We start from the raw sequence: 19986 nt of genomic DNA, 5'->3' as shown, positions 1-19986 counted from the left end.
CTCCGCCCGAAGGTCTTCCACAGCAGCGGCACCATCTGCATCAAGCATACACGTTGTAAGGAGTGGGCGTCAGCTCCCTTACCAGGTGACCGCGGAAACACCATTTACCTTGCGACTCGTCAAGTCGTTTATTGACCAGCGTGATGTCCGCATCCGCAACATCAAGTTGCCGCTTCAGTTCGGCAACTCTATCAATCCGGCTGGCCACCGAATGCTTCGCCACCTGCATAGGAAAGGCGACATTTCGTAACTAAGATTATGATCCTCGGCACGCTGTCGCTTTCGACAACATACCGAGTCTCAGGGGCTACTATCTATACAGGGCGCACCCTATGTGCAACACTGTCACAAGGTATGTCATTTTTTTGCGTACCTCAACCCCCTTCAGTAAACTTCCGACGGCCTCATGTAACCCGCTTTCGGTGGATGAGATCCTTTCAATCACCGCACTCATTAATGCGCGGTGATCTTCTGAGAGAGACGCCCTCTTGAGCAAACCCAGCAGCTCCACCGGCCGCACTCCAGTGGGTGCCGAACTCCCAGGCCCCGCCGGACTCGGGGAGACCCTCCGTGACGACACCTCTGGGTCGTCCACCCCGCCTGATGGGTCGGCAAATGGAGGCGTTTCGCTCTCCATCATCTCCGGATGAAGGTCCCCCGAGGATGAGCTCTGCTGGGAAGGACTGAGATCCGAACTACAAGGTAAAAACTTCGGTTATCCTTAGAAATAAAATAGGGATGCCTTTTATTGTAAAACTTCCCTTTTTTCTACTTACGGATCGCTGCAGGGCTGATTCCTTTGGGGAGATTGTACGGCCGGGACTCCTCCCGGCGTAGGACCTTCCGGTGCAGATTTCTTTCCCCGCTTCGAGGCTTTGGCCTCCGGGTTTTCAGAAGCGGTCCTCTTCTCGCCCTGGAGGGAGGGATTCTTGATTCCCCCCTTACTGAGAGCCTCCTTAACAGAGGTGGCGGCTTCCCTGTTCCCCCCTTCGCCTTCCTCCGAAGGCGCAACCTCCAACATTTTGATTAACATGGGACCCGGCGTGGTCTCAGGGAGGGGGGCCGGACACCGTATCAGTTTCGCTTGCGCTATCCACTCCTGTTCAAGGGATAGCTGGTTAAAAGGCAAATCCATGGTAAATAAATGGACGATATGTCCAGTCACAGGGCTACTTACTTGAGTATCCGAGCGATTGCAGCTTAGGCCAGCGTCCTCGGTCAAGTTCGGACACACTTCTTGTGATCCGAAGAACAGTTTGTACATCTCCACGGGTTTTGTACCCATAAAGTGTTGGAGAGCTCGTGGTCCCTCTGGATTGAATTCCCACAGGCGGAGGGGGCGACTTTTGCAGGGCAGAAGACGCCGGATCAGCATAACCTGCGTCACTACGACCAGATTGATCCCCCTCTCTTGGAGATCTCGAATCCATCCCTGCAATAGGGGTACGTCCTTGGACGGCCCCCAGTCGAACCCTTTATTGACCCACGATGTCAGCCGTGGTGGAGGGCCCGGGCAAAAGGCGGGCGGCGGCTTCTGCCTGCTGCCCCTAGGAGCGGTGATATAGAACCACTCCTGTTGCCACAAACCGAGCTCCTCCTGGAAAGAGCCCTCGGGCCATGGAGCATCGGCCCTCTTGCTTATAACCGCCCCTCCGCACTCTGCCTGACGCCCCTCAATCATATTCGGCTCCACATTGAAGGTTTTGAGCCACAAACCAAAGTGAGGGGTAGTGCGGAGGAAGGCTTCACAAACAACAATAAATGATGAGATATGGAGGATAGACTCCGGAGCCAGGTCGTGGAATTCCAGCCCATAGTAAAACAGGAGCCCCCTCACGAAGGGATCCATTGGGAAGCCTAAACCCCGACGGAGGTGCGGCGCGAACACGATGCTCTCGCCAGGCTCAGGGGTGGGAATGAACTGCCCTTGGGCAGGCAACCTATGCGAAATCTCGTAGGTTAAGTACCTGGCGTCCCTAAGCTTTAGCACGTCCTCTTCCGTGACGGAGGAGGGCATCCACCGGCCCTGAAGGTCGGAGCCGGACATTGTCGAAGGTCCGAAGTACCCGAATCTGGAGCCCTGGGTGTTGGAACTCGGGGCGAGGGGCGGATTCGATTGAGGATTGAAGAAAAGAACGGGCCTTGGTCTCATTATAAAGGGGGAGAACACCAAGAGCCGTCTCCGTGACCGTTTAGAACTCGCCTTCGATGGAGGGGGCGTGGCAACGGGCACGGTTGGGTTACCCACGCCCGTATTGATGAGAATCCCGGAATAAGGGGAACACGATCTCTGCTTCGACAAGACGTGCCAAGGAAACCGCTTCGCTAAACGCGCTAAGGCGGTATGATAGAAACGATTCGAGTAAAGGCTTGGTTGTGGTGTGACGTCACGCCACAAAATACGTCAGCAGATTGAACTTGTGTAAATACTATTCTCTCTATGGTGGAATGTGGAATTTATTTTGCAGAGCCGGACACTATCCTGGTGTTCACAATCTTCTACAAATTATTCGGAGAAGGAACCCGCCTTGCAATGCCGAAGACAATATGTCCGCCGGACTCGTCGTCATTGAAGCCTGGTTCAGGGGCTACTGAGGGAGTCCTGGACTAGGGGGTGTCCGGATAGCCGAACTATCATCATCGGCCGGACTCCAAGACTATGAAGATACAAGATTGAAGACTTCGTCCCGTGTCCGGATGGGACTTTCCTTGGCGTGGAAGGCAAGCTTGGCGATACGGATATGCAGATCTCCTACCATTGTAACCGACTCTATGTAACCCTAGCCCTCTCTGGTGTCTATATAAACCGGATGGTTTTAGTCCGTAGGACAACAACTATAACAACAATCATACCATAGGCTAGCTTCTAGGGTTTAGCCTCCTTGATCTCGTGGTAGATCTACTCTTGTAATACCCACATCATCAATATCAATCAAGCGGGACGTAGGGTTTTACCTCCATCAAGAGGGCCCAAACCTGGATAAAACATCGTGTCCCTTGTCTCCTGTTACCATCCACCTAGACGCACAGTTCGGGACCCCCTACCCGAGATCCGCCGGTTTTGACACCGACAAGACCGTTTTGGCATGTCCTTTGCCTCAAAAGGATTGGGATACCTTGCTGCACTTTTTTTTACTACTACCGTTACTTTCTCGTTACAAATTATCTTGCTATCAAACTACTCCGCTACTTACAATTTCAGCACTTGCAGACATTACCTTACTGAAAACTACTTGTCATTTCCTTCTAATCCTCGTTGGGTTCGACACTCTTACTTACCAAAAAGAGCTACAATTGATCCCCTATACTTGTGGGTCATCAGCAGCTGAGTTGTCAATTCAACCACACCTGGAAGACTTAATATCTGCAGCAAAATATTCAGTAGCAAAGTAGAATGGAAGTAACGGTAATAGTAGCAAAAGTAACAGTAGCAGTTTTGTAGCAATCATAACAGTGGCAATAGAAAAGTAACTTAGCAAAGATCAATATGAAATAGGCTCGTAGGCAATGGATCAATGATGGATAATTATGTCAGATGGCATTGATCATGCAACGATTATAACATAGGGTGACACAGAACTAGCTCCAGTTCATCAATGTAGTGTAGGCATGTATTCTGAATATAGTCATATGTGCTTATGGAAAAGAACTTGCATGACATCTTTTGTCCTACCCTCCCGTGGCAGTGGGGTCCTATTGGAAATTAAGGGATAATAAGGTCTCCTTTTAATAGAGTATGGGACCAAAGCATTAACACTTAGTAAATACATGAACTCCTCAAACTACAGTCGTCACCGGGAGTGATCCTGACTATTGTCACTCCGGGGTTGCCGGATCATAACACGTAGTAGGTGACTATTGACTTGCAAGATAGGATCAAGAACACAAATATATTCATGAAAACATAATAGGTTCAGATCTGAAATCATGGCACTCAGGCCCTAGTGACAAGCATTAACCATAGCAAAGTAATAGCAACATCAATCTTAGAACATATATAGTGGATACTAGGGATCAAACCCTAACAAAACTAACTCGACACATGGTAAATCTCATCCAACCCATCACGGTCCAGCAAGCCTACGATGAGTTACTCACGCACGGCGGGGAGCATCATGAAAGTGGTGATGGAGGATGGTTGATGATGACGATGGCGACGGATTCCCCTCTCCGGAGCCCCGAACGGACTCCAGATCTGCCCTCCCGAGGAAGAACAGGGCTTGGCGGCGGCTCCGTATCGTAAAACATGATGAATCCTTCTCTCTGATTTTTTTCTCCCTGAATGTGAATATATGGAGTTTGAGTTGAGGTCGGTGGAGGTCCAGGGGGCCCACAAGGTCGGGTGGCGCGCCCCCACCCATGTGGCCAGGGTGTGGGCCCCCTTCACTTGATTCTTTCACCAATACTTTTTTATTAATTCCAAAAGTTATCTCCGTGAAGTTTCAGGTCATTCCGAGAAATTTTTATTCTGCACAAAAATAACACCATGGCAATTCTGCTGAAAACAACATGAGACCGGGTTAGTTCCATTCAAATCATGCAAGTTAGAGTCCAAAACAAGGGGAAAGGTGTTTTTAAAAGTAGATACGATGGAGACGTATCACGCCCCAAGTAGGCCGAATCCTACTTGGGGTCTCCTCACAAGTGGCGCCCCCCTGCCATGTTTAGGTGCGGGGGAAAGGCAGGGGAGGGAGCCCCCCCACCTTCCTTTCTCCCATGAGAAGGGGAAGGCAGGAGGGGCTAACCCTCCCACCTTTCCTTCCCTAGGGCCGGCCGGCTAGGGAGAGGGGTGCACCAGCCCCGTGTGGGCTGGTCTATCCCCCCTTCTTGGCCCATTAGGCCCATAACACCTACCGGGGGTGCCCGGAACCCCTTTCGGTGACCCGATGAGTACCGAGTGCACTCCGAAACTATTGCGGTGTCCGAATACCATTGTCCTATATATCAATCTTTACCTCTTGACCATTTCGAGACTCCTCTTCATGTCCATGATCCCATCTAGGACTCTGAACAATATTCGGTCACCAAAACATATAACACTATATCGTCAACGAACGTTAAGCGTGCGGACCCTATGGGTTCGAGAGCTATATAGACACGACCGAGACACCTCTCCGGTCAATAACCAATAGTGGAACCTGGATATCCATATTGGCTCCTACATATTCTATGAATATCTTTATCGGTCGAACTATTATGAGAACATATGTAATTCCCTTTGTCTATCGGTATGTTACTTGCCCGAGATTCAATCATTGGTATCTTCATACCTAGTTCAATCTCGTTACCGACAAGTCTCTTTACTTGTGTCGTAATACATCATCTTGTAACTAACTCATTAGTTACTTTCTTGCAAGGTTTCTTGTGATGTGTATTACCGAGAGGGCCTAGAGATACCTCTCTGATACTCGGGGTGAAAAATCCTAATCTTGATCTATGCCAACTCAACTAACACTTCGAAGATACCTGGAGAGCATATTTATGATCACCCAGTTTCGTTGTGACGTTTGTTAGCACATAAGGTATTCCTCCAGTATCCGGGAGTTCCATAATCTCATAGTCGAAGGAATAAGTTTTTGACATGAAGAAAGCAATAGAATAAACTGAATGATCATTATGCTCAGCTAATGGATGGATCTTGTCCATCTCATCATTCTCCTAATGATGTGATCCCGTTATCAAATGACAACACATGTTTATGGTTAGGAAACCTTAACCATCTTTGATCAACGAGCTAGTCTAGTAGAGGCTTACTAGGGACGCGACATTTGTTTATGTATTCACACAGGTATTTAAGTTTCCGATCAATACAATTCTAGCATGAATAATAAACCTTTAGCATGAATATGGAAATATAAAATAACAACTTTTGTTGCCTATAGGGCATATTTCGTTCAGTCTCCCACTTGCACTAGAGTCAATAATCTACATTACATAGTAATGAATCTATCACCCATGGAGTCTTGGTGCCGATCATGTTTTGCTCATGGAAGAGGCTTAGTCAACAGGTCTGCCATATTCAGATTCGTATGTATTTTGCAAATCTCTATGTCTCCATCCTTGACCTTTTCATGAATGGAGTTGAAGCGTCTCTTGATGTATTTGGTTCTCTTGTGAAACCTGGATTCCTTTGCCAAGGCAATTGCTCCAGTGTTGTCACAAAAGATTTTCATTAGACCCGATGCACTAGGTATTACACCTAAATCGGATATGAACACCTTCATCCAGACTCCTTCATGTGCTGCTTCCGAAGCATCTATGTACTCTGCTTCACACGTAGATCCCGCCATGATGCTCTGCTTGGAACTGCACCAACTGAGAGCTCCACCATTCAATATAAACGCGTATCCGGTTTGTGACTTAGAGTCATCCGGATCAGTGTCAAAGCTTGCATCGACGTAGCCATTTACGACGAGCACTTCATCACCTCCATAAACGAGAAACATATCCTTGGTCCTTTTCAGGTACTTCAGGATGTTCTTGGCCGCTGTCCAGTGATCCACTCTTGGATTACTTTGGTACCTCCCTGCCAGACTTATGGCAAGGCACACATCAGGTCTGGTACACACCATAGCATACATGATAGAACCTATGGCTAAGGCATAGGGAATGACTTTCATTTTCTCTCTATCTTGTGCAGTGGTCGGGCTTTGAGTCTGACTCAACTTCACACATTGTAATATAGGCAAGAACCCTTTCTTTGACTGATCCATTTTGAACTTCTTCAAAACTTTATCAAGGTATGTGCTTTGTGAAAGTCCTATTAAGCGTCTCGATCTATCTCTATAGATCTTGATGCCCAATATATAAGCATCTTCACCGAGGTCTTTCATTGAAAAATTCTTATTCAAGTATCCTTTTATGCTATCCAAAAATTCTATATCATTTCCAATCAACAATATGTCATCCACATATGATATCAGAAATGATACAGAGCTCCCACTCACTTTCTTGTAAATACATGCTTCACCGTAAGTCTGTATAAAACCATATGCTTTGATCACCTCATCAAAGCGTATACTCCAACTGCGAGATGCTTGCACCAGTCCATAGATGAATCATTGGAGCTTGCCCACTTTGTTAGCACCTTTAGGATCGACAAAACCTTCTGGTTGCATCATATACAACTCTTATTTAAGATATCCATTAAGGAATGCAGTTTTGACGTCCATTTGCCAAATTTCATAATTATAAAATGCGGCAATTGCTAACATGATTTGGACAGACTTAAGCATCGCTATGGGTGAGAAAGTCTCATCATCGTCAACTCCTTGAAGTTGTCAAAAACCTTTCACGAAAAGTCGAGCTTTGTAGACAATAACATTACCATCAGCATCAGTCTTCTTCTTGAAGATCCATTTATTCTCATTGGCTTGCCGATCATCGGGCAAGTCCACCAAAGTCCATACTTTGTTCTCATACATGGATCCTATCTCAGATTTCATGGCCTCAAGCCGTTTATCAGAATCTCGGCTCATCATAGCTTCTTCATAGTTCGTAGGTTCGCCTTCATCTAGTAACATGACTTCCAAGACAGGATTACCATACCACTCTAGTGCGGATCATGCTCTGGTCGGCCTACGAGGTTTAGTAGTACCTTGATCTGAAGTTTCATGATCATTATCATTTTCTTCCTCTCTAGTTGGTGTAGGCATCACGGGAACGGCTTTCTGTGATGTGCTACTTTCCAATTCGAGAGAAAGTACAATTACCTCATCAAGTTATACTTTTCTCCCACTCACTTCTTTCGAGAGAAAATCCTTTTCTAGAAAGGTTCCATTCTTGGCAACAAAGATGTTCCCTTCGGATCTATGGTAGAAGGTGTACCCAATTGTTTTCTTAGGGTAACCTATGAAGACACACTTCTACGATTTGGGTTCGAGCTTATCAGGCTGAAGCCTTTTGACATAAGCGTCGCAAGCCCAAACCTTTAAGAAACGATAGCTTAGGTTTCTTGCCAAACCACGGTTCATACGGTGTCATCTCAACGGATTTAGACGATGCCCTATTTAACGTGAATGCGGCTGTCTCTAATACATAACCCCAAAATGATAGTGGAAAATCGGTAAGAGACATCATAGAATGCACCATATCTAATAAAGTACGGTTACGATGTTCGTACACACCATTACGCTGTGGTGTTCTAGGTGGCGTGAGTTGTGAAACTATTCCACATTTTTTCAAATCAAGGCCAAACTCATAAGTCAAATATTTGCCTCTGTGATTAGATCGTAGAAACTTTATTTTCTTGTGACGATAATTATCCACTTCACTCTGAAATTCTTTGAACTTTTCAAACTTTTCAGACTTGTGTTTCATCAAGTAGATATACCCATACTGAGGGAGTCCTGGATTAGGGGGTCCCCAGACGTCCGGGCTATGTAATGTGGGCCAAACTCGGGGCCATGAAGATACAAGATGGAAGGTGTTCCCCCGTGTCCGGATGGGACTCCTCTTGGCGTGGAAGGCAAGCTTGGCGTTCGGATGTGAAGATTCCTTTCTCTGTAAACCAACTCTGTACAACCCTAGCCCCCTCTGGTGTGTATATAAACCGGAGGGTTTAGTCCGTAGAGGCAATCATAATCATATAGGCTAGATATCTAGGGTTTAGCCATCATGATCTCGAGGTAGATCAACTCTTGTAACCCCTATACTTATCAAAGTCAATCAAGCAGGAAGTAGGGTATTACCTCCATTAAGAGGGCCCGAACCTGGGTAAACATCGTGTCCCTGTCTCCTGTTACCTTTGATCCTAAGACGCACAGTTCGGGACGCCCTACCCGAGATCTGCCGGTTTTGACACCGACACATACCTACTCAAATCATTTGTGAAGGTGAGAACATAACGATACCCGCCGCGTGCTTCAACACTCATAGGACCGCATACGTCGGTATGTATTATTTCCAATAAGTCATTAGCTCGCTTCATTATTCCGAAGAATGGAGTTTTAGTCATGTTGCCCATGAGGCATGGTTCGCAAGTATCAAATGATTCATAATTAGGTAATTCCAAAAGTCCATCCACATGGAGTTTCTTCATGCGCTTTACACCAATATGACCTAAACGGCAGTGCCACAAGTATGTTGCACTATCATTATCAACTTTGTATCTTTTGGCATCAATATTATGAATATGTGTATCACTACGATCGAGATTCAATAAACCATTAACATTGGGTGTATGACCATAGAAGGTTTTATTCATGTAAATAGAACAATAATTATTCTCTGACTTAAACGAATAGTTGTATTGCAATAAACATGATCTAATCATGTTTATGCTCAACGCAAACACCAAATAACGTTTATTTAGGCTCGACACTAATCCCGAAGGTAGAGGGAGGGTGCGATGGCGATCATATCAATCTTGGAAACACATCCAACACACATTGTTACCTCACCCTTAACTAGTCTATGTTTATTCTGCAACTCTTGTTTCGAGTTACTAATCTCAGCAACTGAATCGGTATCAAATACCCAGGGGCTACAACGAGCACCAGTGAGGTACACATCAATAACATGTATATCAAATATACCTTTGTTTACTTTGCCATCCTTCTTATCCACCAAGTATTTGGAATTGTACTGCTTTTAGTGACCATTTCCTCTGAAGTAGAAGCACTCAGTTTCAGGCTTGGGTCCATCTTTGTGCTTCTTCACGGGAGCAACAACTTTCTTGTTGTTCTTCTTGAAGTTCCCTTTTCTTTCCCTTGCCCTTTTTCTTAAAACTGATGGTCTTGTTAACCATCAACACTTGATGTTCTTTCTTGATTTCTACCTCCACCAATTTCAACATCGCGAAGAGCTTGGGAATCGTTTTTGTCATCCCTTTCATATTGTAGTTCATAAAAAGCTTTAGTAGCTTGGTGATAGTGACTGGAGAACTTTGTCAATCACTATCTTATCTGGAAGATTAACTCCCACTTGATTCAAGCGATTGTAGTACCCAGACATTCTGAGCACATGCTCACTGGCTAAGCTATTCTCCTCCATCTTGTAGGAAAAGTACTTGTCAGAGGTCTCATACCTCTCAACACGGGCATGAGCCTGAAATACCAATTTCATCTCTTGGAACATCTCATATGTTCCATGGCGTTAGAAACATCTTTGGAGACCCAATTCTAAGCCATAAAGCATGGCGCACTAAACTATCAAGTAGTCATCAGATCGAGCTTGTTAAACGTTCATAACATCTGCATCAGCTCCTGCAACAGGTCTGTCACCTAGCGGTGCATCAAGGATATAATTCTTCTATGCATCCGTGAGGATAATCTTCGGATCACGGACCTAGTCCGCATTATTGCGACCATCATCTTTCAACTTAGTTTTCTCTAGGAACGTATCAAAAAATGTGGAAGCTACATCGCGAGCTATTGAACTACAACATAATTTGCAAAGACATTTTGACTATGTTCATGATAAAACTTAGTTCAATTAGTTAAATTGCTAATGAACTACCACTTAAATAAAGATCCCTCAAGTTATGTAAGTGATACATGATCCAAATCAACTAACCCATGTCCGATCATCACGTGAGATGGGGTAGTCATCAACGGTGAACATCTCTATGTTGATCATATCTACTATATGACTCACGTTCGACCTTTCGGTCTCCAATGTTCCGAGACCATGTCTGTACATGCTAGGCTCGTCAAGTTTAACCCAAGTATTCTGCATGTGCAAAACTGTCTTATACCCGTTGCATATGAACGTAGAGTCTATCGCACACGATCATCACGTGGTGCTTCGAAATGACAAACTTTGGCAACGGTGCACTCGGGGAGAACACTTTTATCTTGAAATTTAGTGAAGGGATCACCTTATAATGCTACCGCCATTCTAAGAAAAATAAGATGTATAAAGGATAAACATCACATGCAATCAAAATATGTGATATGATATGGCCATCATCATCTTGTGTTTTTGATCTCTATCTCCAAAGCATCATCATGATCTCCATCGTCACCGGCTTGACACCTTGATCTCCATCGTTGCGTCTGGGTCGTCTCGCCAACTATTGCTTCTACAACTATCGCTAATGCACGGTGATAAAGTAAAGCAATTACATGGTGCTTGCACTTCATACAATAAAGAGACAACCCTAAGGCTCCCGACCATTGTTGATATTACAAAGCATGATCATCTCATACATCAACATATATCACATCATATCTTGACCATATCACATCACAACATGCCCTGCAAAAACAAGTTAGAGTCCTCTACTTTGTTGTTGCAAGTTTTACGTGGCTGCTACGGGCTTCTAGCAAGAACCGTTCTTACCTACGACAAAAACCACAACGGTGTTTCATCAAGTTTGTGGTTTTCACCTTCTTCAAGGACCGGACGTAGTCAAATTTGATTCAACTAAAGTAGGAGAAATAGACACCCGCCATCCACCTTTATGCAAAACTAGTTGCATGGCTGCCGGTGGAACTGGTCTCATGTGCGTGGACATGTAAGGTTGGTCCGGGCCGCTTCATCCCACAGGACCGCCGAGTCAAATAAGACGTTGGTGGTAAGAAGTATGACTATCACCTCCCACAACTCTTTGTGTTCTACTCGTGCATATCATCCACGCATAGACCTGGCTCGGATGCCACTGTTAGGAAATGTTGCATGGAAAACAAAAAAAATCTATGCACACGCAACTATCCATGGAAATGCATAGCACCGAGAGGGGAGAGTGTGTCTATGTACCCTCGTAGAATGTAAGCGGAAGCGTTTGATAACGCGATTGATGTAGCCGAACTTCTTCACGTTCCAACCGATCAAGTACGGAACGTACGACACCTCCGTGTTCTGCACACGTTCAGCTTGGTGACATCCTCCGCCTTCTTGATCTAGCAAAACGGTGAGGTAGTGGATGAGTTTCAGCAGCACGACGGCATGGAGACGGTGATGGTGAAGCTATCTCCATAGGGCTTCGCCCAAGCACTATGAAAAAATGTCCGGGGGTGTAAACGGCGGAGGGGGTGCCGCAGACGGCTAAGACAACTTGTGCTAGGCGCCCCCCTCCCACATATATATAGGTGGGGAAGGAGGGAGCAGCCAGGAGGGCGCCCCAAGTAGGCTGAATCCTACTTGGGGTCTCCTCCATGTTTAGGTGCGGGGAAAAGGCAGGGGAGGGAGCCCCCCCCCTTCCTTTCTCCCACGATAAGGGGAAGGCAGGAGGGGCTAGCCCTCCCCAATTTCCTTCCCTAGGGCCCGCCGGCCAGGAAGAGGGGAGCACCACCCCCTGTGGGCTTGTCTGTCCCCCCCTTGGCCCATTAGGCCCATAACACCTACCGGGGATGCCTGGAACCCCTTCCGGTGACCTGATGAGTACCCGGTGCACTCCGAAACTATTCAAGTGTCGAATACAATCATCCTATATATCAATCTTTACCTCTCGACCATTTCGAGACTCCTCGTCATGTTCGTGTTCTCATCTAGGACTCCGAAAGACATTCGGTCACCAAAACATATAACTCATATAACACTATATTGTTAACGAACATTAAGCGTGCGGACCCTACGGGTTCGAGAACTATGTAGACATGACCGAGACACCTCTCTGGTCAATAACCAATAGCGGAACATGGATTCCCATATTGTCTCCTACATATTCTACAAAGATCTTTATCGGTCGAACCGTTATGTCAACATACGTATATTTCCCTTTGTCCGTCGGTATGTTACTTGTCTGAGATTCGATCGTCGGTATCTTCATACCTAGTTCAATCTTGTTACCGGAAGTCTCTTTACTCGTTCCGTAATACATCATCGTGTAACTAACTCATTGGTTACTTTGCTTGCAAGGCTTCTTATGATGTGTATTACCGAGAGGGCCCAGAGATACCTCTCCGATACTCGGAGTGGCAAATCGTAATCTCGATCTATGCCAACTCAACAAACACCTTCGGAGATACCTGTAGAGCATCTTTATGATCACACAGTTATGTTGTAACGTTTGATAGCACACAAGGTATTCCTCCGGTATCCGGGAGTTGCATAATCTCAAAGTTGAAGGAATATATATTTGACATAAAGAAAGCAATAGAATAAACTGAACGATCATTATGCTAAGCTAACGGATGGGTCTTATCCATCACATCATTCTCCTAATGATGTGATCTCATTATCAAATGACAACACATGTCTATGGTTAGGAAATCTTAACCATCTTTAATCAACGAGCTAGTCTAGTAAAGGCTTACTAGGGACACGGTATTTGTTTATGTATTTACACATGTATTTAAATTTCCGATCAATATAATTCTAGCATGAATAATAAACCTTTATAATGAATAAGGAAATATAAAATAACAACTTTATTATTGCCTCTAGGGCATATTTCCTTCAGTGGATACGTAAGAGATTGTGATTGTTGGCAACGCCCGTGTTTAAAAAAATAGATCTAAATATTTTAAGGAAATTTAAAATTGTGAATATTCCATGTATCTAATACTACAATCTATGTCTCTGAGGCCAGGCTCATTTGCACCGGTTAAACGATAAATTCCAAAAATTGGCAAAAGTAAACAATCATCGAAGATGATCAAGTGCGCTTGGAGTGTGCAAATTCTAAGGGTGAAATGACATTCAAGATCTCCACACACACACACACAATATTTTTCAAACTCTGGATAGTGTCTTTTTTCAAGGTTTCTCCCCGATCAGAATTTTGTATTTTTTCTTGAGAGCTCCTCGAAGGTCCATTCACCACCAAATTTGACACGCACCTAGCACACCAGGGCATCCGCGTTGACATTTTTTTTCAAAATCTACTTGCTATTTTTTGAAAATTTTCTGTTCATCAGCGTCAGTAGATGAGCCCAGGGTCTGAATCGCCGCACTCGTATCTATTACTTCCTCCGTTCCACAATGTAGTGCGTCCGCGCTTTTCAAGATTCAACTTTGACTATAAATTTAACCAACGAGACCGACTGCGGCGGGGACAAAAATTATATCACTAATTCATATCAAAAATACGAATTCAGTTGTATTATTTTTGCTCCCGCCACAATCGGTTTCAGTAGTTAAATTTACGGTCAAAGTTGAATCTCGAAAAACGCGGGCGCACTATATTGTGAAATGAAGGGAGTACTGCCTCTCTCTTTCGTGTGTTGATTTTTCCCGCTGCATGATCCAGTCTCACCCAATTAACACGGCAACCCATCCATGCTCCTTCGCATCAGCCGATTATGCTTGTACTGTGATTCAGTGGACTATGACCGTTGGCCAACTAGAAGCCCATTTAACGCGAGGCCACCAAAAAAAATGTGCTTGTACCGAAAATTCTACATCCACGTAATCTTATGAAGGTCTTTACATAAATTTCCAAACAAACTCTCTCTCCCCCTGAATTTCAGGGAAATGGCCCCCTACTCCCTCGTCCACCGCATGTGTAGCCAATCATGCTAGATACAACGGGTCGCTTTCTTTCTTACAGGAGAAGAAAGAAAGGCGATCTTGCCTCCTGCCGCCAAGGCGCCTTCCTCTACCGCCGTCCTCTGGCGGCTCCTCTTCGCTGACGACCTCGGTCGTCGGTGGTGAGGGGGGCTGCGGGATCCACGCGTGTGAATTATTTAAGGCATTAGTTTCTTAGCATTTTGGGTTGTTCATCGTCATGGTTTCGGCAGTGGCGACGACGATGCCGACTAATAAATCTTCATATCCTTTCCTAACGAGGCGATTCATTTTTGAGGTGGATTTGAAAACCAGACTATTCAAGCAAGGATGGTGCGGCGGCGGCGGCATCCTCGTGACGGACCTGTGTCCTCGGACTTCACCGTTGCGACGATGTTTCCTCCAGTGCCGGCGTGGAGCTTGGGAGGTGGTCCAGGAGCGGATGCAGATTGTGGTCTGCATCGACGGCATCTGGAAGATGATGGATCTGGGTTCATGGTTCGTGACAGTCAGGTATGGTTTTCTCCTCCAACGTCTTAGTTGGGCGAGGGTGACAAATCTGGAGTTTGATGGCGTGTCCGGGGTGTTGCCCCGGTCTGACTCGTTCAACAGCAATGGCTTCGCCTTTATTGGCGAGCCACCTTGGAGGTCCGCAAAACTGCATATCAGCGATGGAGTTGCGTCTGAGCTCGGGTGTGGAGGTGATCCGTCATTTTCTCCTTTGGTAGCTGCTATGGTGGTGCCAAAGGCAGGCGACGGACGTTGGTGTCAAGCTCAGAGGATTCTTCAGTCTTGTTTGTAATTTTATTTCTTGGCTGGTGTTCCTGCAAAGACTAGCGTTTCGCTATCTTTTTAGTTTTGTCAGGTCGGTATGTACGTGACTTGTACTATGATCCTTATGATACAAATGAGACATGTATTACCATGAAAAAAAAGCATGTGTAGCCAATCACAAATCACAAATCCACACGTCACACATTACAATTAATCACACATTACAATTAATCATGTACTAGTAATTAGTGTTACAATTCTAAAAAAAGTAATTAGTATTACGAGGTGTAGCATTACGTTTTTTTTTTTGAAATTTTTTCATTCATATCATGAATAAGTACAAAGTAGTTGACCCTTACAAGCACACTGAAACGCAAACACAAAAGACCACCTAGAATACCTTAAGACAACCATAACACAAGAAGATCTCCCGAGCCCTGTGTCATCATTCCTGAATCTTGAGAGAAGACCCCTGCAACAGAAGGATCTGCAACCAGTCGTGAAAAAGGTGTAGCATTACGTTCTTAAAGAAAAGGTGTAGCATTACTCCTCAGCCAGACGTGCAAAAGAAAAACCACACGCCTCGCACTTACTTTATTTTCGCTGGGCCATCCTTGAGCTATGACCGTTGACCAACTAGAAGTTGGACTAGTCCCGACAGTATGCTCCTGTATATCGCTGTATCCAAGATTTTTCTCCGTTTGATCGGTTTGACCATCCAGAGAGCTAGAGAAAGCCACTCCATCGTGGGCCTCTCGTGTTTGAACGTAGCTGGCTTTGCAATTGCGGTCGGTCTACGGTGACGAAGCAGGCCGTTATTAGAGAGACGATGAGTGGCGGAAGGCGGCTACTTGGACCGGTGGAGTCAAGTCAAGAAACATTATCTTTCGTAGGAGGGCGTTATGTGCACTACACACATTTTCTTTCCGGTTTCCGACTTTAATCCGAAACGGCGATGCTCAACAGTGAAGAGCATGTCATGTCACTCCGGCTTCTCTCTTCGCCTGACGCAACCCATGAGGTCGCAAGCACGTCGAAGCTTCCTAGCAAGCACCTAGAGCACACGGAGCACTAGTGAGTGGTCACGTTCCGGCCGCCTTTGCTTACCTTGTGCATGTGCTTATACAAAACCAGCTCCTCTTCCCGCGTCCACCGCGGCGGCCAACACACGAAGAAGACCAGCCTGAAAACGCCCCGGAGCATGGCAACCTTACCATGTCGCGCGTCCCTCCTCCTCCTGCTCGTGCTACCCTGCTGCCTCTTGCACCGTGCAGCCGCCCAGGCCGCCGACGACAGGCAGCTGCTCATCCGGATCAAGCGCGTGTGGCGCGATCCGCCCGTGCTCGCGGCATGGAACGGCTCGGGCGACCACTGCACCTGGCCCTATGTCACCTGCGATGCCTCCGGGCGCGTCACGAGCCTCTCCCTCGCCAACACCGGCGTCGCCGGCCCGTTCCCGGACGCCATCGGCGGCCTCTCAGGCCTCACCAGCCTCGATTTGTCCGGTAACTACCTCGACGGCGAGCTCCCCGCCGACATCGGCCGCGCGCTCGGGAAGAACCTCACCTCTCTGATGCTCAACGGCAACTACTTCAACGGTACCATCCCTACCTCTTTGTCCCGGTTAAAGAACCTGCAGTCGCTCGCGCTGGACAACAACTTCCTCGCCGGCACCATCCCGGCAGAGCTCGGCGACCTCACGGGCCTTCAGATGTTGACGCTCGCCAACAACTCGTTCAGCGTTGGCGTGCTGCCGGCGTCGTTCAAGAACCTGACCCAGCTGAAAACCTTTTGGGCGGCGATCTGCAACCTCACCGGCGACTTTCCCAGCTATGTGGCGGAGATGCGGGAGTTGGAGGTGCTCGACCTCTCGGTTAACGCCTTGACCGGGAGTATACCTCCGGCGATTTGGAACCTCGTCAAGTTGCAAACTATGGCTCTGTTTGCAAACAACTTCACCGGCGGGGTCGTTGTCGCCGATGGTGCTTTCAGCGCGGTCAATTTAGTGATGATCGACCTGTCGTCGAATCACAGGCTAAGTGGGCCGATTCCGGAAGCGTTCGGGCACTTGCCGAACCTTGAAACACTGAACTTGTACTTCAACAACTTCTCCGGTGAGATACCCGCGAGCATCGGCCGGTTGCCTTCATTGGTGACCTTGAGCTTGTTCAGAAATCGTCTCACCGGCAGGCTCCCTCCGGACCTCGGCAAGAACTCGTCGGCAGGGTTGATGTATATTGATGTTGACGACAACGAGATCAGCGGCGCGATTCCGGAGGGGCTTTGCGCCAACGGCAAGTTCCAGTCGCTCATCGCCAGGAACAACCGCTTGAACGGCTCAATCCCGGCAGGCCTTGCCAGTTGCGCCACGCTCAACAACCTTATGCTCGGCAATAACCAGCTCTCCGGCGAGGTCCCTGAAGCGTTGTGGACGGTGCCACAACTTGAATACGTGCTGTTGCGGAATAACCGGCTCAGCGGGAGTCTGCCGGTCAAGATGTTCATCAACCTCTCCACTTTACACATAGAGAACAATCAGTTTGGTGGGAACATCCCAGCGGCGGCCGTTGGGCTCCGGGAGTTCATCGCCGGGAACAACAATTTTTCAGGGGAGATGCCGGCAAGTCTTGGTAAAGGCATGCCGCTGCTGCAGGCAATGAACTTGTCCGGTAACCAGCTCTTTGGTGGGATCCCGAGCAGCGTAGCCAAGCTCCGATTGCTGACGCAGCTGGACCTGAGTAGGAATCAGCTCGCCGGCGAGATACCGGCAGAATTGGGCGCCATGCGGGTGCTCAGTGCACTTGACCTGTCGTCGAACAAGCTATCTGGCTACATACCGCCGCCGCTTGCCGGGCTACCGCTCACCTTTCTCAACCTGTCATCAAACCAGCTCGATGGGCAGGTACCGGCAGGGCTCGCCACCGCCGCTTACGATCGGAGCTTCCTCGGCAACCCCGGCCTCTGCCATGCTGGTCTGGTGCCCCGCTATCTCACCGGCGTGCGGTCCTGCGCTGCGGGATCACAAGCCGCCTCTTCCTCCTCGGGCGTCTCGCCGGCGCTCCGCACTGGCCTCCTAGTCGCTGCCGGCGCGCTCCTTGTCCTCATCGTGGTCTTCGCCTTCTTCATCGTCCGCGACATCAGGAAAAGGAAGCGCGCGGCACGGGACGGTGGCTGGAAGATCACGCCTTTCCAGACCGATCTGGGCTTCGGGGAAGCAGCCATACTCCGGGCGCTGACCGAGGAGAATCTCGTCGGCAGCGGCGGGTCGGGGCGCGTGTACCGCGCCGCGTACACCAACCGGTACAACGGCAGCGCCGGCGCCGTGGCCGTGAAGCAAATACGGAGCTCCGGGAAGGTGGACGAGAAGCTGGAGCGCGAGTTCGAGTCGGAGGCCGGCATCCTCGGCGGCGTCCGGCACAAGAACATCGTCAGGCTGCTGTGCTGCCTCTCCCGCGACGACTCATCCGGCAAGCTCCTCGTGTACGACTACATGGACAACGGCAGCCTCGACGGGTGGCTCCACGGCCACGCTCTCACCGACGGCGCCAGGCACTCCGTGTCGTCCGTGGCGAGGGCCCGGTCAGGTCGGCGCGAGGCTGGTTTGGACTGGCCCGCGAGGATCAGAGTCGCCGTGGGCGCCGCGCAGGGGCTCTGCTACATGCACCACGAGTGCTCCCCGCCCATCGTTCACCGGGACGTCAAGACCAGCAACATCTTGCTGGACTCCGAATTTCGGGCCAAGGTCGCGGACTTCGGGCTGGCCAGGATGCTGGTGCAGGCCGGCACGCCGGACACCATGTCTGCCGTCGCCGGATCGTTCGGCTACATGGCTCCTGGTAAGGAATCAATCAACCATCCGTCCCTGTTCGTCGGTGACTAAATATCTAGTGGGTTCGCATATCTGACACTGTCGTCGTATGCTTGTGATCCGCAGAGTGCGGCTACACGAGGAAGGTGACGGAGAAGGTGGACGTGTACAGCTTCGGCGTGGTGCTCCTGGAGCTCACCACCGGGCGGGCGGCCAACGACGGCGGCGAGGACGGGTCGCTGGCGGAATGGGCGCGGCACCTGTACCAATCAGGAGGAAGCATCGGCGAAGCCACGGATAGTCGCATCAGATACGCGGGGTGCTCGGAGGAGATCGAGGTCGTGTTCAGGCTAGGGGTGATGTGCACGAGCGCGTCGCCGTCGTCGCGGCCGACCATGAAGGACGTGCTGCAGATCCTGCTCAGGTGCTGCGAGCAGACGCACCAGAAGGGCAAGGCGGAGCCTGGCCGGGAGTACGAAGCGGCTCCGCTCTTGCTGCCGCAGCGCGGCAGCCGGCGGAAGCAGCTCTCAAACTCCAAGGGGTCCGACAGCGAGGAGAAGAGCGACTTCGACGGCATTGTCTGAATTATGGAGCCAACCACTGCATCTTGATTGCACTGGCATACTGCTTCCTCTGTAAAATATAAGAGCGTTTAGATCACTGAGTTAGTTAGTGATCTAAACGTTTTTATATTTCTTTACGGATGGAGTACTTAGGACAACAGCTGGAAGCAGGGAAATTATGAAGCAGTATATTTGTATTCAAATAGTACTGTGCAAGTTTGCATACTGTAGGAGAGGGTTACAAGTCTAAACTAGCTGTTCATGGTGGAGGAACCATTTTCAGTTTAGAAAAACTGAACAGCTATATTACATAACATATATATGCACTGTATGAAATTTTTAGAAAAAGACATATATGTGGAATATCAAACAGAAGAAATCATGAATGTTTCGATCATGTGATTATACAGAAGATCACACGCAGATCTTCTCTCTGGTTTGCGACATCGC

The 19986-nt window shown here is 48.1% G+C and overlaps 1 pseudogene; it reads left to right on the top strand.

Moving 5' to 3' along the window:
* The first annotated feature begins 16164 nt into the window (after positions 1–16164).
* Positions 16165–19914, top strand: LOC119276846 (annotated as a pseudogene).
* Positions 19915–19986: the final 72 nt, after the last annotated feature.

This window comes from Triticum dicoccoides, chromosome 3B (genome assembly GCF_002162155.2).
Source record: "Triticum dicoccoides isolate Atlit2015 ecotype Zavitan chromosome 3B, WEW_v2.0, whole genome shotgun sequence".
In the NCBI taxonomy this organism is placed as follows: Eukaryota; Viridiplantae; Streptophyta; class Magnoliopsida; order Poales; family Poaceae; genus Triticum; species Triticum dicoccoides.
Note: the sequence above shows the minus strand (reverse complement) of the source record. Positions and strands in the feature narration are given on the sequence as shown.